At 44.4% G+C, this 16324-nt stretch overlaps 1 protein-coding gene across 4 annotated transcripts in view; it reads right to left on the bottom strand.

Moving 5' to 3' along the window:
• The window catches only part of Atxn1 (ataxin 1), a 389216-nt gene that overhangs the window by 238032 nt on the left and 134860 nt on the right, over positions 1-16324 (bottom strand). For all 4 annotated transcript variants that reach the window (XM_048799826.1, XM_048799823.1, XM_048799824.1 and 1 more), the window contains one exon: positions 4537-4661. The gene's annotated coding sequence lies outside the window, so the exon portion shown is untranslated. The remainder of the gene's footprint in view (positions 1-4536; positions 4662-16324) is intronic.

The raw sequence follows: 16324 nt of genomic DNA on the forward strand, positions 1-16324 counted from the left end.
TCTGAGGAGCATGATGAAATCTCTTGCCATCTCACTCTTTCTCATCCAAGACATGAGTTATACCTTCATCTAGTGTATCCACATTGTATATGCTACCTGCCCATTAGTCACTTAGTAGTCATCTTGATTACCAGACCCATTTTCATAGTATCAAAGTGTTTGTGTTCAGATCCTTATTTTATTCAGTAATAATACCAAAGCACACGTTTTATTATATTGTTATAAATGTTATTGTTATTGCTCTTAATCTTTTACTGTGCCTAATTTATAAATTAAATTTTACCATAGGCATACATGTATAGAAAGAATATTGTATATATTCAGAACTAATTACATTTTCAGGTGTCCACCTTGGAACACATGCCCCCAGGTGAGGGGGGACTACTTTATTACCATATACTATGATACAGGCAGGTGACATCTGCTTTTCTGGCATGTTTGCATAGTCATGGAAAGTCAAACAGGTCCACGTCCCGTGTTCTTAGAGATATGCCTTGTCAATGTGATGAGGGATCCATGGCTGGACAGCATTTACTGGCCCCGCAGTTGTGTACTCAAGGGACATTTTCCAGTGGTTCCTCTCCCTGCCTTCTTCACTTCCCAATATGGCGCTGCTCTCAACAATCACAATCTCGCTGTCAGGCCCTGACCCTTCTCTGCGTCTTCTGCTCCATGCCTTCCACATCCACAGGTCTTTCTCCACGGGTTTCTCCAGTTTCTCATTTTAGATCAACCCCATGTTTCCTCTCAGAATGGGAGAATGGAGAAGCTCAGCTGCCTTGTTCACCCAAAGTATGTTTGATAGGTTTGATGGTATCTAAAGCCACTAGGCAGACCGTGTGTCTCCCTTACTCCCCTCTGAATCTCGCTGCCTACCTCTGCCGCAGACAAAGTGGCCCCTAAGGAAGTGCCGCAATCTGGCTGGGCACAAATCAGGAGCCACTGAAGCAGGAACAAACTTTATTTCGGAACTCCCAGGAATGCCACGCAGGGGGCCTTCTCCCGGGACACACCACCCCAACCGGAAATCCCTCCTCCGGAAATCCCTCCTCCCCCACTTCCCCAACCAATGGGAACTCTCCGGGAATCCCCGGGAGAACTCCAAAGTAGCAAGCGGAGGCGGACAGCAGGGGTCTAATATACAACTTAACATAACCATTATCATCTCAATGGCTTGCTGGCGTCACCTCTCAACCACTCCCGTCTGGCAAAAATGCCATGCGTCATTCTCAGCAAGAAGAATCTGCCATGTGAAGAATGCGAGTGAGATCAAAATGTAAAGATGCTCTCTCCATTTCTCACAACCCGCAGTTATGCTTTAACCCTCTCTCAGCAACATCCCAGGGCACCCAAAAGTCCCCAGGAACCCCATGGAATTCAGTTCTCAGTAAAGATTTCTCCTGGCCTTGGTCTTGCAGGGGGCTCTTCTACATGGCTGAAACCATTGCTCACACAATATGCCCCAGTCTGCTGGTCCCCAGATCCGATGCCGCGGCAGAGTGAGATTGCCCACCCAGCCTCCCTAGAGAAACTGATTCAGGTAAGGCTTTGAGAATCAACGCGTCTGTGTTTCTGCACAGCAGCCAGCAACCCCCAGCTAGAAAATCGTTTCTCCCTCTCTGTTTGAGTCTCTATTGATTCTGTAGTTGAAGAGGAAGCTAAGTGCTATCCAAATACCACATGCTCCATATGGCCCTGCGAATCCATGCTCCCCAGGCAGCACACCGCCTTCCTACCTACACTCGCGAGGTGCCTCATCCGTGTCTGGCAGAACACGAGGAACTTTTTTCCTGACCTATATTTGCTGACCAATTTGTTGTCTTCTTGCTTCCTGTATAACTTATTAATTGTGTCGAATTAATACACATGTGTGCATAAATACAAATTTATTCTCTTATTCATCCTCATAATCACTTAAAGGAGAACAATTTCTGAACCATTAAAGAGAATCCTTAAGCTAAAATGTCTCCGGTTCAGGATTCAGATGATCCTCTTTAACTGAGAAATACAGAGATTTTCAAGTTAGAAAAAGAATGAGGCCCGAATCAAGGCAGCATCTATATCTAGTTGCAGTCGAATGAGTGAAAGGCAATGGCTGAGGCCATTCAAGCCACCCCATATTCGTCCCCTTAGTGTCATATAATTCTTTGGCCCTTTTTCCTTCCACCTTTCATGTAGGATTCAGCCAAGGGGTTAAGGGACTCAGAACGCCTCAGTTTTCTTTTGTGTGTTTCAAAAATCATAAAGCATCCATTGCCCAAGAGCTGGAGGTCTTGGAATCTACCTTCTCTGTCATTTATTAGTGACATGGAGCTTACTTAGTAATGAAGGAAAGGATGAGCCATGTAGGGTAGGTCACATATGGTGCTGGAAGACTAGGCTCTCACTAAGAGGCTCACAGGAGGCCAGGAGCCACCTGTCCCTGGGCACTTGCTGAACCACAGGGATGACACAGCCCTCAGGGAGGGAGGTACTGCTCTCACGTGGGCTGATCCTAGGGAGTCCCTGGCCAGGGGACAGGGAAACGAGTGATTTCAGAACCCTGACCAAACCTGAAACACTTTGATCAGGCAGTTTCTCCAGGACTGGGATTACTCTACTGATGTAAATCTACTTCACTCAAAGTACATTAAACATTTTCCTGGACGCCCAAAGAGGGTTAAAAGGAGGAGGAAGAAGGGAAGGATAACTTTACAAACCCAGGATTATACTTCAGTTAGTGTCATATTTTGCATTTGGTGATGACCATCTTGATCACTGACTCATATCATTAATGTTCTTTTGATTTAAGATTTTTAATGATTTTTAAACATGTCACGTGTATTTACTTGAAACAACACCCCATGAGATGGGGACTATTCTTATCTAAATTTTACAAATGTAGACTTGCCTAATATCACACATTGAGAAGAAAAGCAGAGCTAGAATTTGAGACCAGGCAGTCTGGACCTACAGCCCGAGAACTACTGGGATCTCCAGCCTCTGCGTCCTCAAGGGCTGCCAAAGTTACATTTGGTCCCATCCCATAGTTGCATTTAGCCACATGCACGTACATACAAAATCCTACAAGTATTTTTTAACCAATGAGCACTATAACCTTGGATACACATTTATGAAGGCTTTTCAGTAAATATCTTTTGATTCCTTTTAAGAATTGAAAAAATTGGGCTGGGGATGTGGCTCAAGCGGTAGCGCGCTCGCCTGGCATGCGTGCGGCCCGGGTTCGATCCTCAGCACCACATACAAACAAAGATGTTGTGTCCGCTGAAAACTAAAAAATAAATATTAAAAAATTCTCTCTCTGTCTCTCTCTCCCTCTCTCTTAAAAAAAAAAAAGAATTTAAAAAACTTTATATTCCACCAGAAAATTATTGCTATCCAGTGATTTCACAATTGTCTAAAAATACTTGGCCAAAAAAAGAACTTAAAATTCCCTGGGGTTCTTCCACTCCTTCTTGATTTAGTATTATTTCTCGAATGTCAAAATCTGGTAAGTTTCAAGTATGCTACTGTCTACAAGGGAAAGGTTCCTTAAAACAGTACAATTTACATATAAATGCCCTCCTACACAAACATGCACATCTACACACGTGCACACACACACACACACACGGACACACAAGCATACCACTCCCCATGACTGGCAAACTGTTTTCATTTTTGGAATTCGCAGCATTGGAAAATTCTGTGAATACAGATATTCTCATCCATTTCCTCTGGAAATAGAAACGGTGCGATTTTATTGGAAAGTAGTTTGGCAACAAGTATCAGAAGTCTTAAAACCTGAAAACTCTTCAATTCAGCAGTTTAGTGATTGGCAATTACACTAAGGAAGTCATTAATAATAGGAACTAATACAGAGCCATGAGAGCATTTTTGGTAGTCTAAAAGCAAACAAAAATATATATGTACCTGTATGTATATGCATATGTATCTTTCTTTATATGTGTGTGTACATATATACACACATATACTATATATATATATATATATATATATATATATATATATATATATATATACTTCTTTTTTATAAAAAAAGACTATATTCAACTAGAAGGGAGCAACTGGATGAATTTTATTTGTTCGATGTATATGACATAATTATAATACTTTAAAATATTTTCTATTTTGAAATACTATAAAATACTTTATAGAATCACAAAACATATTGCTATGAAAAGATGTTGGTTGTTAACAGGAACAAAGATTAGTGGACGGTCCACAATGCACGATTCCCTCCCACCATCTGATGGTGCCTCTCGGGCTGAATTTATGAACGCTGCCTTCAGAATCATCCCTTTCTTAGCAGTATCTTGCCATCCTGCCTGACCAGCCATCTCAAAAATATGTAGAAATTGTTTTCTTTCCCACTAAGAAAGTAACCCTTCTATTTTGATAAGTCTCTTTTATCAAAGAGTCAACAGAGGGAGAGAACGTAGACGTGCGGAAGTCTTTCTGGTGTGTGTGGCGACACTGCCACACCCATGGCTCTCTGGAGACCTGTGGCTCAGGCTGATGGCACAGGGTGCTTACCTGCACTAGGTGCTTTCATCACAATGCAGGACCATGCGCCCCGGCTCCTCCCAGCAGATCTCTTCACACAGATTTTGCTTGAGTAGAAAAGGTGGCAGTAGAGACTCGAGGTAAGAGGCCTGGACCTGAAATCACAGGCAACATTCTGGTTGAGTTAGAAGCTCCTGTGGCCACAGTCAGCATTAGCCAAAGTCACAGAAAAGAGCAACACCACGCTCTGTGATCGCCCCATCACACACACACACACACACACACACACACTCAACATGTGCACACGGGTCCAATAAAACAAAACAACTCAGCAAGCAGAGGCACAACTATTCCCCTTCCCCAGGGTAGCAAGTTCTGGCCCAGGGTTGTTTCCTACCCCATCCCCCAACTTTAGGGACATCAGCAGCAAAATGATCCTGTTTCCCCCCTCCTCCCCATCCCACAATTCCAAGAGTTCAGAGAAATAAAGAGGGCCTAGTTCTTCACACAGTGTCAGGAACAGGCTCAGATTCTTTCTAGCCCCAAAGCGAGGCCATTTTGGGACACGTGTTCACCACCACCTGGCCTTTCACTTTTTGCCTTTTACTTTAGAATCCCCAGTGCCTCTGCTGATAACCCTGGTAAGGACCGCCATCCGTGATAACCAGAGTCGTCACCAACGCTCACGAGACACCTCTGTGTTCCTGTGTATGCGAAGGGCCTTACACCCTGCAAGGGCTAGTCATGCTCCTACCTCTGCAGTCAACGGGAAAGCTAAGCCTGGGACAGCTCATGGAGGTCAAAGCCAGTGTGCAGGCCGGCGAGGTGCACAGAGCCCTCGCTCACAAGTTCAGCACCACCCCATCCCTACACAACTGATCTCACTGTCCACATTTCTGTCCTTATTATAACAAAGTTCAATATCATACTATATCACTGCATTTTTCCCCCCAAAGTTGATATGTCACCCAAGTCCTAATATCACTCTTTTTGGATGTGACTGTCCTTTGGTTTTGATTTTCAAGCTCAATTGAACTCAATATGTTTAGATTGCTATTGACAGTGAATGGAGTAATTTTAGCAAATGAAAAAATAATCTCAAGCAATTCCAAATCTAGATGCCAAAAGATGAAATGAAATCCTAAAATCCAAGTCTTATCTGAGTGGTTAAGTTTCATTAGAAAGAAGACAGGTGATGAAATAAAAAGCCATCTGTGAAACCCTAAATAAAGATAAAAATAAAGGCAGGGATTTCTAAGCATAACAGATCCCTGAGTTTAAAAATACCCCAACATGTTTACCTATTTACAAAGTTAACATACCACAGGTCTTAGATTCATCACAACATGAAACACAGGAGACTATCAAGGAATCAACAGAATCCTTTATGCGTCCTGCAATGGTTGGGATGCACCTTGTCCCACAAGGGATCCCATGTTAGAAGCTTGGCTCCCAGTGTGGCACCATTAAGAGGTAGTGGGACCTTGGTCACTGAGGTCACTGACCTGAAAGGGGATCAAGATTCTCCTGGGACCCTGAGTTGGTTCTTGAGAGAGGGCTGTCATTAAAAAAAAAAAAAAAAGCAAGACCAGCCCCTCCCTCTCTCTGGCTTCCTGTCTGGCCATGTGATCTCTCTCTCCCTCTCATCTGAGCTCCATCCTGGAGCCATCCGCCATGATGTGGCACAGCCAGGTGGGCCCTCACCAGGGTCAGGGCCATGCTGCCTGGACTTTCACACTCCAAAACTGTGAACTCAATAAGCCTTTTTTCCTCATAAAGAATCCAGCCTCACATATTTCATGATAGTAATTGAAACTGGACTAATACAGGTCCCACAATGAGTCCCCTTTTGCATTTGTGTGTAGAGGACTGCCCTCAGGGGCACTCAGCCACATTCCCAGGGTTGTTTAGCGCCTCCTGCCTGAAGCACCACCCCTGAGTCGGGCTTCCTATGGTGGCCCCCACGTCCTGTGCGGTCCAGCCTGTCCTACCTCTGGTCTCCCTACAGATTTTCTGCCTTACTGCAATTCATTAAAAGCACCTTGGTCTTGCAGGCCTCGGGGTCTTCTCAGGTGACTTCCTCCTGTCACCAACTGCCCTGTATTCTTTTCTCTGTGCGCATTCAGCTGGGTCCTCTTCTCCCATCCCGACCTCCCTCCTCCTTCCTGCGTCTGGGGTCACTCTCCCTTGCTATGCATCACCTTTGTAACTTCATTTTCTACCTGATTCCTCCATTGACGCCTATTCCCATGAATCAGCACCGTGCATGCTCCCGCTCACTCTCTGCAGCATTCAACACGAGGCTTTGCAGGGTGTGACTCTCCACAGAGTCTCCAGAATGAACAGAGGAAAAGAGGAAGGAGGGAAGGAAGAAGCTGGGGAAAGGAAGGGCGTCCCTATTCAGGATCATTTCATTAGAGTTCCCTGGATGAACGTGCTGAGGACCTTGCAGCGCACAGAGGACCTGCTCATTCCGTTGAGTGGCAGGTGAGGCTCCTTGTGATCCAACCCTGGCCAGCTGGGCCTCCTGCAGAGGCAGGGACACATCCCTGAACCATCCCCGCTCCTCATGCCCGTCTCCACATCCTGTCTCCTCCATCCCCTCCACACTCCTCTTCATTCACACACTTGCTCATTCCCCTACTCTCAGGGCTGGGAAAGAGCCCGGTTGCCTTCTGGGAAGCCAAGGCCTCTTCTCTGGGTTTCTACAAGACTTTGTACCTGTCGCTGTTACAGCGATTGTCACAGTTTCCTGTACTCCTCTTTTAAGCAGCTCCATCTCTCCCACTACCTGGGAAGTTCCTTCAAGGCAAGGGAGGCGCCCTGCATCACAGTGTCCCCAGAGGTGCCCACAGCAGCCAGGCATGTAAATTGTCACTAAGTCAGCATTTGTTGAGTGAACAAGAACAGAAATGATCTACAGAGTCAGGTACCACTTAACCACAGGGAGAGGTTCTGAGACACCAACATGAGACGATTCCATCCTGTGAACGCCACGGAGCACACTCACATAAACCTGGATGGTCTAGCCTGGTACACACCTGGGCTCTGGGGTCTAGGCTCCTAGGCTGCAAATCTGTACAGCATGTTACCGTACTGAAGGCTGTAGGCAACTGTGACATAATGGCATTTGTGCAACTAAATATGTCTAAATATAGACAAGGTATATTATATATAATTTTACAGGACTCTCTGCATATGTGGCCGACTGCTGATCTAAACACCACTATGTGATGTGTATATATATCCTCACACTCATGTACTCACTTGTAATTGCACTGCTTGTAATCCCAGCTACCCAGGAGGCAGAGGGAGGATCTCAAGTTCAAGGCCAGCCTGGGCAACTTAGAAAGACCCTGTCTCAATATAAGACAAAAAGGGTTGATTGAAGATGTAGTTCAGTGCTCACCTAGCATGTGTGAGGTCCTGGGTTCAATTCCCAGTACCACAAAAAAATTATAAATGTCTCACCGTCTCACCACTAAATGTTTCCTTATGATGCAAAAATAAATTTTACTTGCCAATATTTTTGACAACTTAAATATATATATATATAAAATATATATATATAAAAAATATATATATTTAACATGTATAACTATGTATAGTTAATATGTATAACTATATATAGTTATAAAGATAATATATAGTTATATTTTTATAGAGTTAATAAAGACTTTACTGTTGTGAAGCATCATAGTTATAAATTCATCTGCAAATTGGGCATATTAATACGTACTTCACAGCATAGACAGGAGAATTAAATAAGTTATATGAGTAAAGTATGTAGTGCAGAGTGTGTAGCATGCTGAAAGCACTTTATAAACATTATCTGTGTAATCATTATCATTATAGCCAGGGCAATCATGCTGAAATTATAATTCATGCTTCAAATTTATCAGTTTTATTTGCCAGCTTTTTTCCGCTAAAACATTAATTAGCATTAGCATCTCTGTACGGCCATAAAAACGGCTAGAGAGGCACTCAGCTAACCAAGGATAAAGGATGGTCTACTTCACTGCGGCCGAAGGACAAATTACTGTGTCCATAATGTGCAATATGTGTGTGAAGGGACAAAGGCATTGACAGAAAAGAAGTATTTCTGCACAAAAGTCATCTATAAAATCAAAGTGATAGAAATAATAAAGTTTGCCATTTAAGAGCTGTAAACATTTGCCTGTAATAATTACAAATATTTACTGTGAATTATTTCTTTTGCTAAAAAAGCAGGAGACATATGCATACATTTCTTTTAATTATTAGACAGCATAATGTGACTTTATCAATAAATATTAAGAATTGGTCTCATGATTATCCATAAAATGCTTGAATTGATAGCAAACACATTCATTTGTGGTCTATTAGACACTACTCTGATTTAGAATTGCTGAAATTTAGTGAAATAGACTACTCAGAGAGAAAAAAGAAAAACAGGCAAGATCAGTTGGCAATAGTGTTTGGGGGAAACAAATAATGTAAGAGCGGATTGTTTGCAAATGCTACCAGTACATACAGTAGTTGAGAACAAGTGAGTGAGTCATCCTGTATTCTAGGAGGCAAAGTTACAATATTGCCCTGAATCGCTCTTTCGCTTGCAAACTGACCAAGTTTAAATGGAGTATAGTAAAGGATTTTATAAACCATGTGCTATTTGACATATAAGGTACTATCATTATTACACTTTGAGATGTCTGTGATAAATGATGACATCCAGAGTAAGCAAGGTGTTTTGGGTTTTTTTTGTTTGTTTTGTTTTGTTTTGGTACCAGGGATTGAACCCAGGGGTTCTTAACCACATCCCCGGCCTTTTTTATATTTTATTTAGAGACAGGATCTCACCAAGTTGCTTAAAGCCTCGCTAAGTTGCCAAGGCTCGCCTTGAACTTGCGATCCTCTGGACTCAGCCTCCTGAGCCACTGGGATTCCAGGTGGGCACCACCACACTCAGTGCAAGTCAGGTTTCTGATTGGGGTTCGACTCCTTTTTCAGAGATACCAGAGTTATACCAGAAAATGTTATAAAAATGCTAAGTTTCTAACTTCTAATTTTACCAAAAGAATACTAAACTACTTTTAAACTAAATCATAATCCTCTTCACTGGTCACAACTATGAAACAGTTTCACAGAATGTAAACCTATTGCTTCTTTGCAACATAATTAAAGAAGGCAGAAGAGACAAAGTTAGCCCCTAACAGTCCTGCATGAGACAATTCTATTTGAACTCACTTGATTTCATTGTCATGATGCCTTTATGTGTGTCATAAAATCGGGTGACATTTTAGTAAGACAAGGCACAATTCTTTATGCAGGGCTCTCCATCCTTCTCACTTATTTGAGTGACTCTTCTTTTTGGATTCTGGTCAGGAGTCCCTTCCCTCCTGACAGGTTCCACACACTGTATTTTCTTGATGGTGCCATAATCTCTCTCCCTCTCTAGAATGTGAGCTCCGGAGGGCCCTGAACCGGTCTCTGCATTTTTCCCCCCATCATTCTGTACAGCTCTTTGCACACGCTACGTTCTCAGTCAATATGTTTCCATCTGTCAGTGAACACGGTGCATCCATGCTTGGGAGACTGTGGCAAAAAGGCCACTAATTGCGATTTTAAAGCTAAAGGTTCAAGTGTAAAAAAAAACATTTTTCCAGTTTTTTAGTGAAATGAAACTTAGCATTTTCACTTCTAGATGCATCAGCATTACATAAAAGATGTTGAAACTATTTTAGAAAACAGACAGGCAGCACATTTTCCTGTCTGAGAATTTGTCTGAAAATACCCGGTTCTGCAGGGGCCTCTGAGCGCTCTCAAGACAAAGGTTCAGTTGGGTAAGGATTCCACACACTCACTGCACGGAGAGCTAGAGCAAGGTGCTGCCTGTGGACCCGAGCACGCCCCACCTGCTCCTATGCACAGGCTCAGGCCCGAGGCTCGCCCTCCCGCCAACACTGACCCCCTCATTACAGAGGACAATTAATTGCAGCGGAGAAGGCCAGGGCCCAGCAGGACCCCAGTCCTGCTTCCATTTCCCGCTTTTATTGTAATACTTCTTCCCACGTGGACCGAGTTCTCACACAGCTGCCTTGGATTTTTTCAAGATGGAACCCTTGAGCCTGTGACCACCTGCCTGGCTGCGTACCCATGACGTCATCACAAACGTGCCAACACCTACCTCACTCCAAAGGACACAGGTCACTGGGAAAAAACAGCAAGAAGCAGAAAGAACGAGGTTCTCATAATAAACCAACCCAGGAGGATGGTCCACATTCAGAAGTATCAGTCACTGCTGGGGCAATAAATGCAGGTTTTCCAAGAGGTCACCAAGCCTCGTTTTACAGATTTTCTTTCATCCAAGATTTTCTAGGCTTTGGGTGGGAAGAACTGTATCTCCCATCCTGTTTATCGAGGTCACTTGGCAGCCTCAATCTGTAAGCAGTCACCCAGCTCTCTGACAGATTTCACTGTGTGATGGCCAGATATTAAGGACTTGGAGAGGGGACTATGACACGTAACAGGTAGAGAACTGGAGCATGAAGGGGAGATTCCCATCTATGCTCTCACTTTCACAAATCCTGCACAGTACAAAATTGGATACCTGTGAAAGAATGCGGGCAGCATACATATAATCCACGAAGCATAAGACTGAAACTAATATCCTTAAGCCTATTATCCTTTTTAAGAACTATGCATTACTAAAATATCCCCCTGCTTCCTCTCCCAAGGTAACTGCTATCCTGAATTTTGCATTTACTACTTCCTAAAATATATTAGTTCATTTTGCTTGATTTAAAACTTTACAAATAATTCTATCATATGCAGTCTCTTGTAACTAGTTCCCCCCTACACACACACACACACACAAACACACACACAATACAGTTCCTCAAATTGAACAATGTTATTTTAGGCGGCTATAGCTTGTTCATTTTTACTACTATATAATATTCCATTGTGTTTGGGATATTTTGTCCTAAATCTGTCTCTGTACTGTAGTGGTAAAGTTTGCCCCAAAGCAGCCCCTGTACATAATGAACTGTACCCTAATTTGATGTGTAAATAAATTATAATTTAATCTAAGAGGTACAAACTCTTGTAACCAAGCAACTAAGTCTCAGCCAATCACAACTGTTGAGCTTTGGCCAGTTGCAGGGTACCAAATGATCAGACCACTCCACGGGAGGCCAGTGCACTGCAGCCAATCGGGTGGTTTCTGTTGGCTGCTTCCTCTTCCCTGGCTATAAATGTAACCTGGATCTGTGTTGGAGCTGAGCATTCCAAACCATCTTTGTTCTGGAATGCTGCCCAGTTCTAGAACCTTTTTCTTGCTCAAGTACACTTTGTTAAATTTAACTCATCTCGGTTTTTCTTTTCACAGTTTCACAGTGTGAATATATATATTTCCCTCTATTGATGGACTTCAAAAAATTTTCAGCTTCCAGGGTTTTTTTTCCTTCCCTGTTAGAAACATGCTGTGTCCATTAGAAAAAAAATACACATAACCACAAGTTTCCCTGGGGTTCTGCTAGGAATGGGCATATGAATATTCACGGTTATACAACAGTGCTAAACCATTTTCCAAAATGACTTCATCCATCCACACTCCTATTGGCAGTGAACCCCATAATTTTTTAAAACTGATCAATCATTTTAGAATCAAGAAGACCTATTTGAGCTACATCTGGGGTTTTTATTTTATAGGCTAAAGTCATGTATTCCCATAAAGAAATAAACACTCTGTACCTCTCTCTCTCCTACTGGTGAGTTCATGCTTTGGTCTTCACTAAAAGTAACAAATGAATTAGTTCCAAAGACAGGGTTATTTTATCACCTTCAGATGTGACATTCATAATGACTTGGGTTGGATTGAGGGTAAATAATCGGAAGGCTCCACATGGTTTTATTTCTCAGTCATTCAATTCTTAAGGCGGCTATCATAGGTGACAAAGAATGTCCCAGGACACAGGAGGTTCCCAAGAGCCCAAATGCCCACTTAGAACAAGAAGTCATGCACGATTTTGAAGCAACCCTGAACTATGGAAAATTGAGAGATTTCTTTGTTTCCTTTAATAGTAGCAAGAAACAGAACAGAGAGCTGAAACAGATGAGAGAAAGTCTCAGCTTTTATTTTAGAACCGCAGAATTAAGAACCTTTGTAATTAGCTTTCCAGGTCCAGGCTCAGTGGGACAGGCTGTCCCCTCTCCACCAGACCAAGCTCAGAGCCTAAGGTTCTTGGACCTCTGCTCCTGGCTTCAGGTGTGAGCTCCAGATCAGCACGCTCCTCCACATGTACCTTCAGACTTGGCCGGACCTGAGTGCAGAGCTGGCGAATAACGGGCCCGGGAGAAGCAGAAACGAAAACGAAAACGAGAATGCAGAGCACCCACCCAACACAGCGCCCTAGCTGTGCACCCTAGCTGACGCGCAGGCTGCTCCGGCGTGGGCTGTTCTACCCTCTCTAACTAACACGTGCAGAGACCAGGACTGTGAACTGCACAGGTGTCGGGGCCATGCTGTCCTTTGGTCCTCTGGTCTCTTCTCTGGCATCAGCTCTACTGAAGGTGAAATGCTCGGCACCCTGTCTTCCGTTCCTTCTGCCTCCTGGTCTCTCCCTGACTGCTCAGCCTCACAGGTGGGGAATGGCTGGAAGGCAGGACGTGACGGGTAAAGGGACCCTGCAAGGCGTTTTCTGGCCCTTCAGAGGTGGATGACAAACTGGACGTTGATAGGAAGTAAAACGGGCAAGTGGTGCCGTCAGCGGCTGTGGAGTTGCCTATTTGAGATCTTTCGGTGACTTTCAGTGAAGTCACCTCTGATTACATTCTCACACTATTTTAATTAAACAGGGCCTTGTTTTAATCACACTTCTTAGGCTAGTGAGCTGGAACCCAGCCAGGCAGTGTGAAGGGAGCGCGCCTTTCCTCTTGGGCAGGAAGAAGGCTTTAAGACCTTCATTTATTTTCTATTAAAAGCGTGGCTTTAAAAGGCCACCCTAGATGGATATCTAGTGTCCGGTGCGGGGCCACCTGCACATATGATGGGGAAGGATGACCTCAGGTGAAGCTCTGGATTACCAGGCAGCTTTCGAGACAGGCAGAATTATTAAAATCACTGCATTTTAAAGGAGCCCTTTGTAACGCTGATATGTAAAGATCCGATTAAAATACAGTCATTTCCCACAACTACAGAAATCTTTTATTTAAAAATGACTTTGTATTCTGATGTGATGTTAAAAATGTGTCTGGCTTTTTATGCAGCGACTAGACTCTCTTTTCAGGAGAATTGTGGTATTTCATTCTAAGTGCTTAATGAGGGACTAATTAGGCCCCCTCCCTCCCCTTTAAACTCCGGTGGGAAATGAGGTCAGAACACACTTCCTACCCAGAGCACCTCGCGGAGGTCGCATCCAACACCTCAGCAGTGTTTGTCAAAGGGGAGCCCCCTGCAAGGGCAGGACAGGTCCTTGAAGGAATCTTCAAGGGCTCTGTCGTCCACTGGCCGGCTCGCTGCACAAACAAGCCAGACATTTATTGTAGGATCTTGCAGAAGAGCTGTTGGAAGAAGCTGGACCACCCACCCACATATTCATCTTAGCCTCTTTCCTTCCCTTACCGCCATGGGGAAAGCCTGCCTGCCCCCTGATTGGCTGCCCGTGGCTATTGCACTCACCTGCAGGGTGCAGGGCAGACAGCTCCCTGCTCCCACGCCCATCCCACTGAGTCCCAGCACCCAGACAGCAGCGCCACCACTCTGGGACGCCAGCCCAAAGCAGCTCAGTGGCAGCCTGAACTCCTGCGCCTTCCTATTAGATGCAAAGGTGCGCAAATTAGAGGTTACCATCACCTCCAGGGGAAGGAAGGAAATTCCTCTGGGCTTTGTAAGGGAACTTCTTCGTCAGCAGCAAGTGTCTCCAAGGCCTAAGACGTACTTACACGCTCACCCTTGCCCCTCAGCCCTGCCAAGCGTGTGCAGACCGCGCCTTTTTCTGTTCACAATTATGGCAGGGAGGCCCGTCCAGGAAAATGTTGCCTCACATGTTCAAAGAATGCCTCCCATGTTTGAGAGCATCCTGGGTCCTCGACAAGCCGCAGGGTGCTCTTTACGACTTCAGGGGAACCATATTCCTAATTGCTAAAGACGGTGTTGAGAAAGGTTAGAAGGTTCCCAGAAGGGTTCAGCTTTAACTCGGAGCGCAGGCCCCTCTTTCTTTGGCCAGGGATGGTGACAAGTAGTGGCTGCTTTCTAAATGGGCTGAGAGCAGAGGACAGCAGTCCTGGATTAAATAAAAGAAGCTGAGTTAACCATGAAGAATGATGGTTCCTGCAGCTCTGGAGGCTGAGACAGGAGCATGTGAGTTCAAAGCCAGCCTAAGCAATTCAGAGAGACTCGAACTCTAAATAAAAAATAATAAGGGCTGAGAACATGGCTCAATGGTTAAGCAACCCTGGGTTCAATCCCAGAACAAAAAATTTTAAAAGAAAAAAAAAAGTTTAATGCATGAAGGGAGCTTGTCACCCGCTATAGGAGCTGGTTATCAGTGTGGCATGGTTTTAACATGAGTTTCACAACTTGCTGTTACCAAAACCTCCCAATTAAATGTTTTGATTTTGTTTAAAGATTCTCTCTCTCTCTCTCTCTGTCTGTCTCTCTCTCTCTCTTTCTCTCTATCCTCTCAATTTCAGAACAATATGCTACTTTGGAAATGGAACATCCAGATATCCAACATAAGTATGTTTTTTGAGAAGAGGATTATTTATTGGCGTGATCCTCAAGTTCAACAGCTATCAATGAGACACCGACACCAGCCTCAGAAGGCTGGTACAAAGCTAAAGTTCAGTGACAGGCCACACCCGCAGCAGTCCGGTGGACAGTGGTCTTCCCTCCGTGTCTGCAGGGCAGACTGTGATCTGGCAGCAGGTGTCTGATCTGGCAGAGGAACAAAGAGCACCTGAGCCCCACGGCACAGTCTGTCCCACACACGGTGGTGCGGTCAGCCCTGTCGCAGCACACACGGACGCTACAGGAGGATATTTATTTGCAGCGTTGACCTGTAAGACTAAAAACATAGAAAGTGGCCTCCACCAAGGAGCCACATGACCCTCCTCCCAGGCTCTCCTTGCTTGGTGTCCAGCTGGGGAGCTTGGGGTCCAGGTGCATCCACATAGCTGTACTACAGAGGCACTTGTGAGGGAGGGGAAGCAGGCAAAGGTCTCCCAGCCTGGCGATAGGTGGGCAAGCCGGCAGAAGCAATCAATGCTGCTTGTATCTTGCTGGTGCCCAGACAGAATGCAGTGACAGAGACCTTCATACCGCCTTGCCAAGAACAGTCCCATAGGCAACCATGTGGCCAAAGACTGGAGTTCTTTTCTGCCGCACTAGCTCCGCTCCACTCATCTCACTCTGAAAAACTGACCATCACTGCCCCGCAAGGCACGAACCAAGCAATCTCATCACTCAGGCAAATGGGCCACAGACAGGGCCAAATATGGTAGGAGGGGAGGGGCCAACAGCAGGTGATACAGAAATACATTTTTACACTAAGAAGACATAAGAAATCCAGAAGCCCCCTACTCAGAAAATAAACTCTGCAAAAATTCTTTCTGTCATTGCTGCCCATTAAAAACCAACTGAATGAAACATTACAACTGCTAGAAGAAACCATAGGGTCAGCACTCCATCATATAGGTGCTGGCACCCACTTCCTTAACAAGACCCCCAAAGCACAAGAAATAAAACCGAGAATCAATAAGTGCGATGCCATCGCATTAAAAAGCTTCTGCACAGCAAAGCCAATGATTAAGAGCATGAAGAGAGAACCTGCAGTAC

Source organism: Marmota marmota, unplaced genomic scaffold, assembly GCF_001458135.2.
Source record: "Marmota marmota marmota unplaced genomic scaffold, marMar, whole genome shotgun sequence".
In the NCBI taxonomy this organism is placed as follows: domain Eukaryota; kingdom Metazoa; phylum Chordata; class Mammalia; order Rodentia; family Sciuridae; genus Marmota; species Marmota marmota.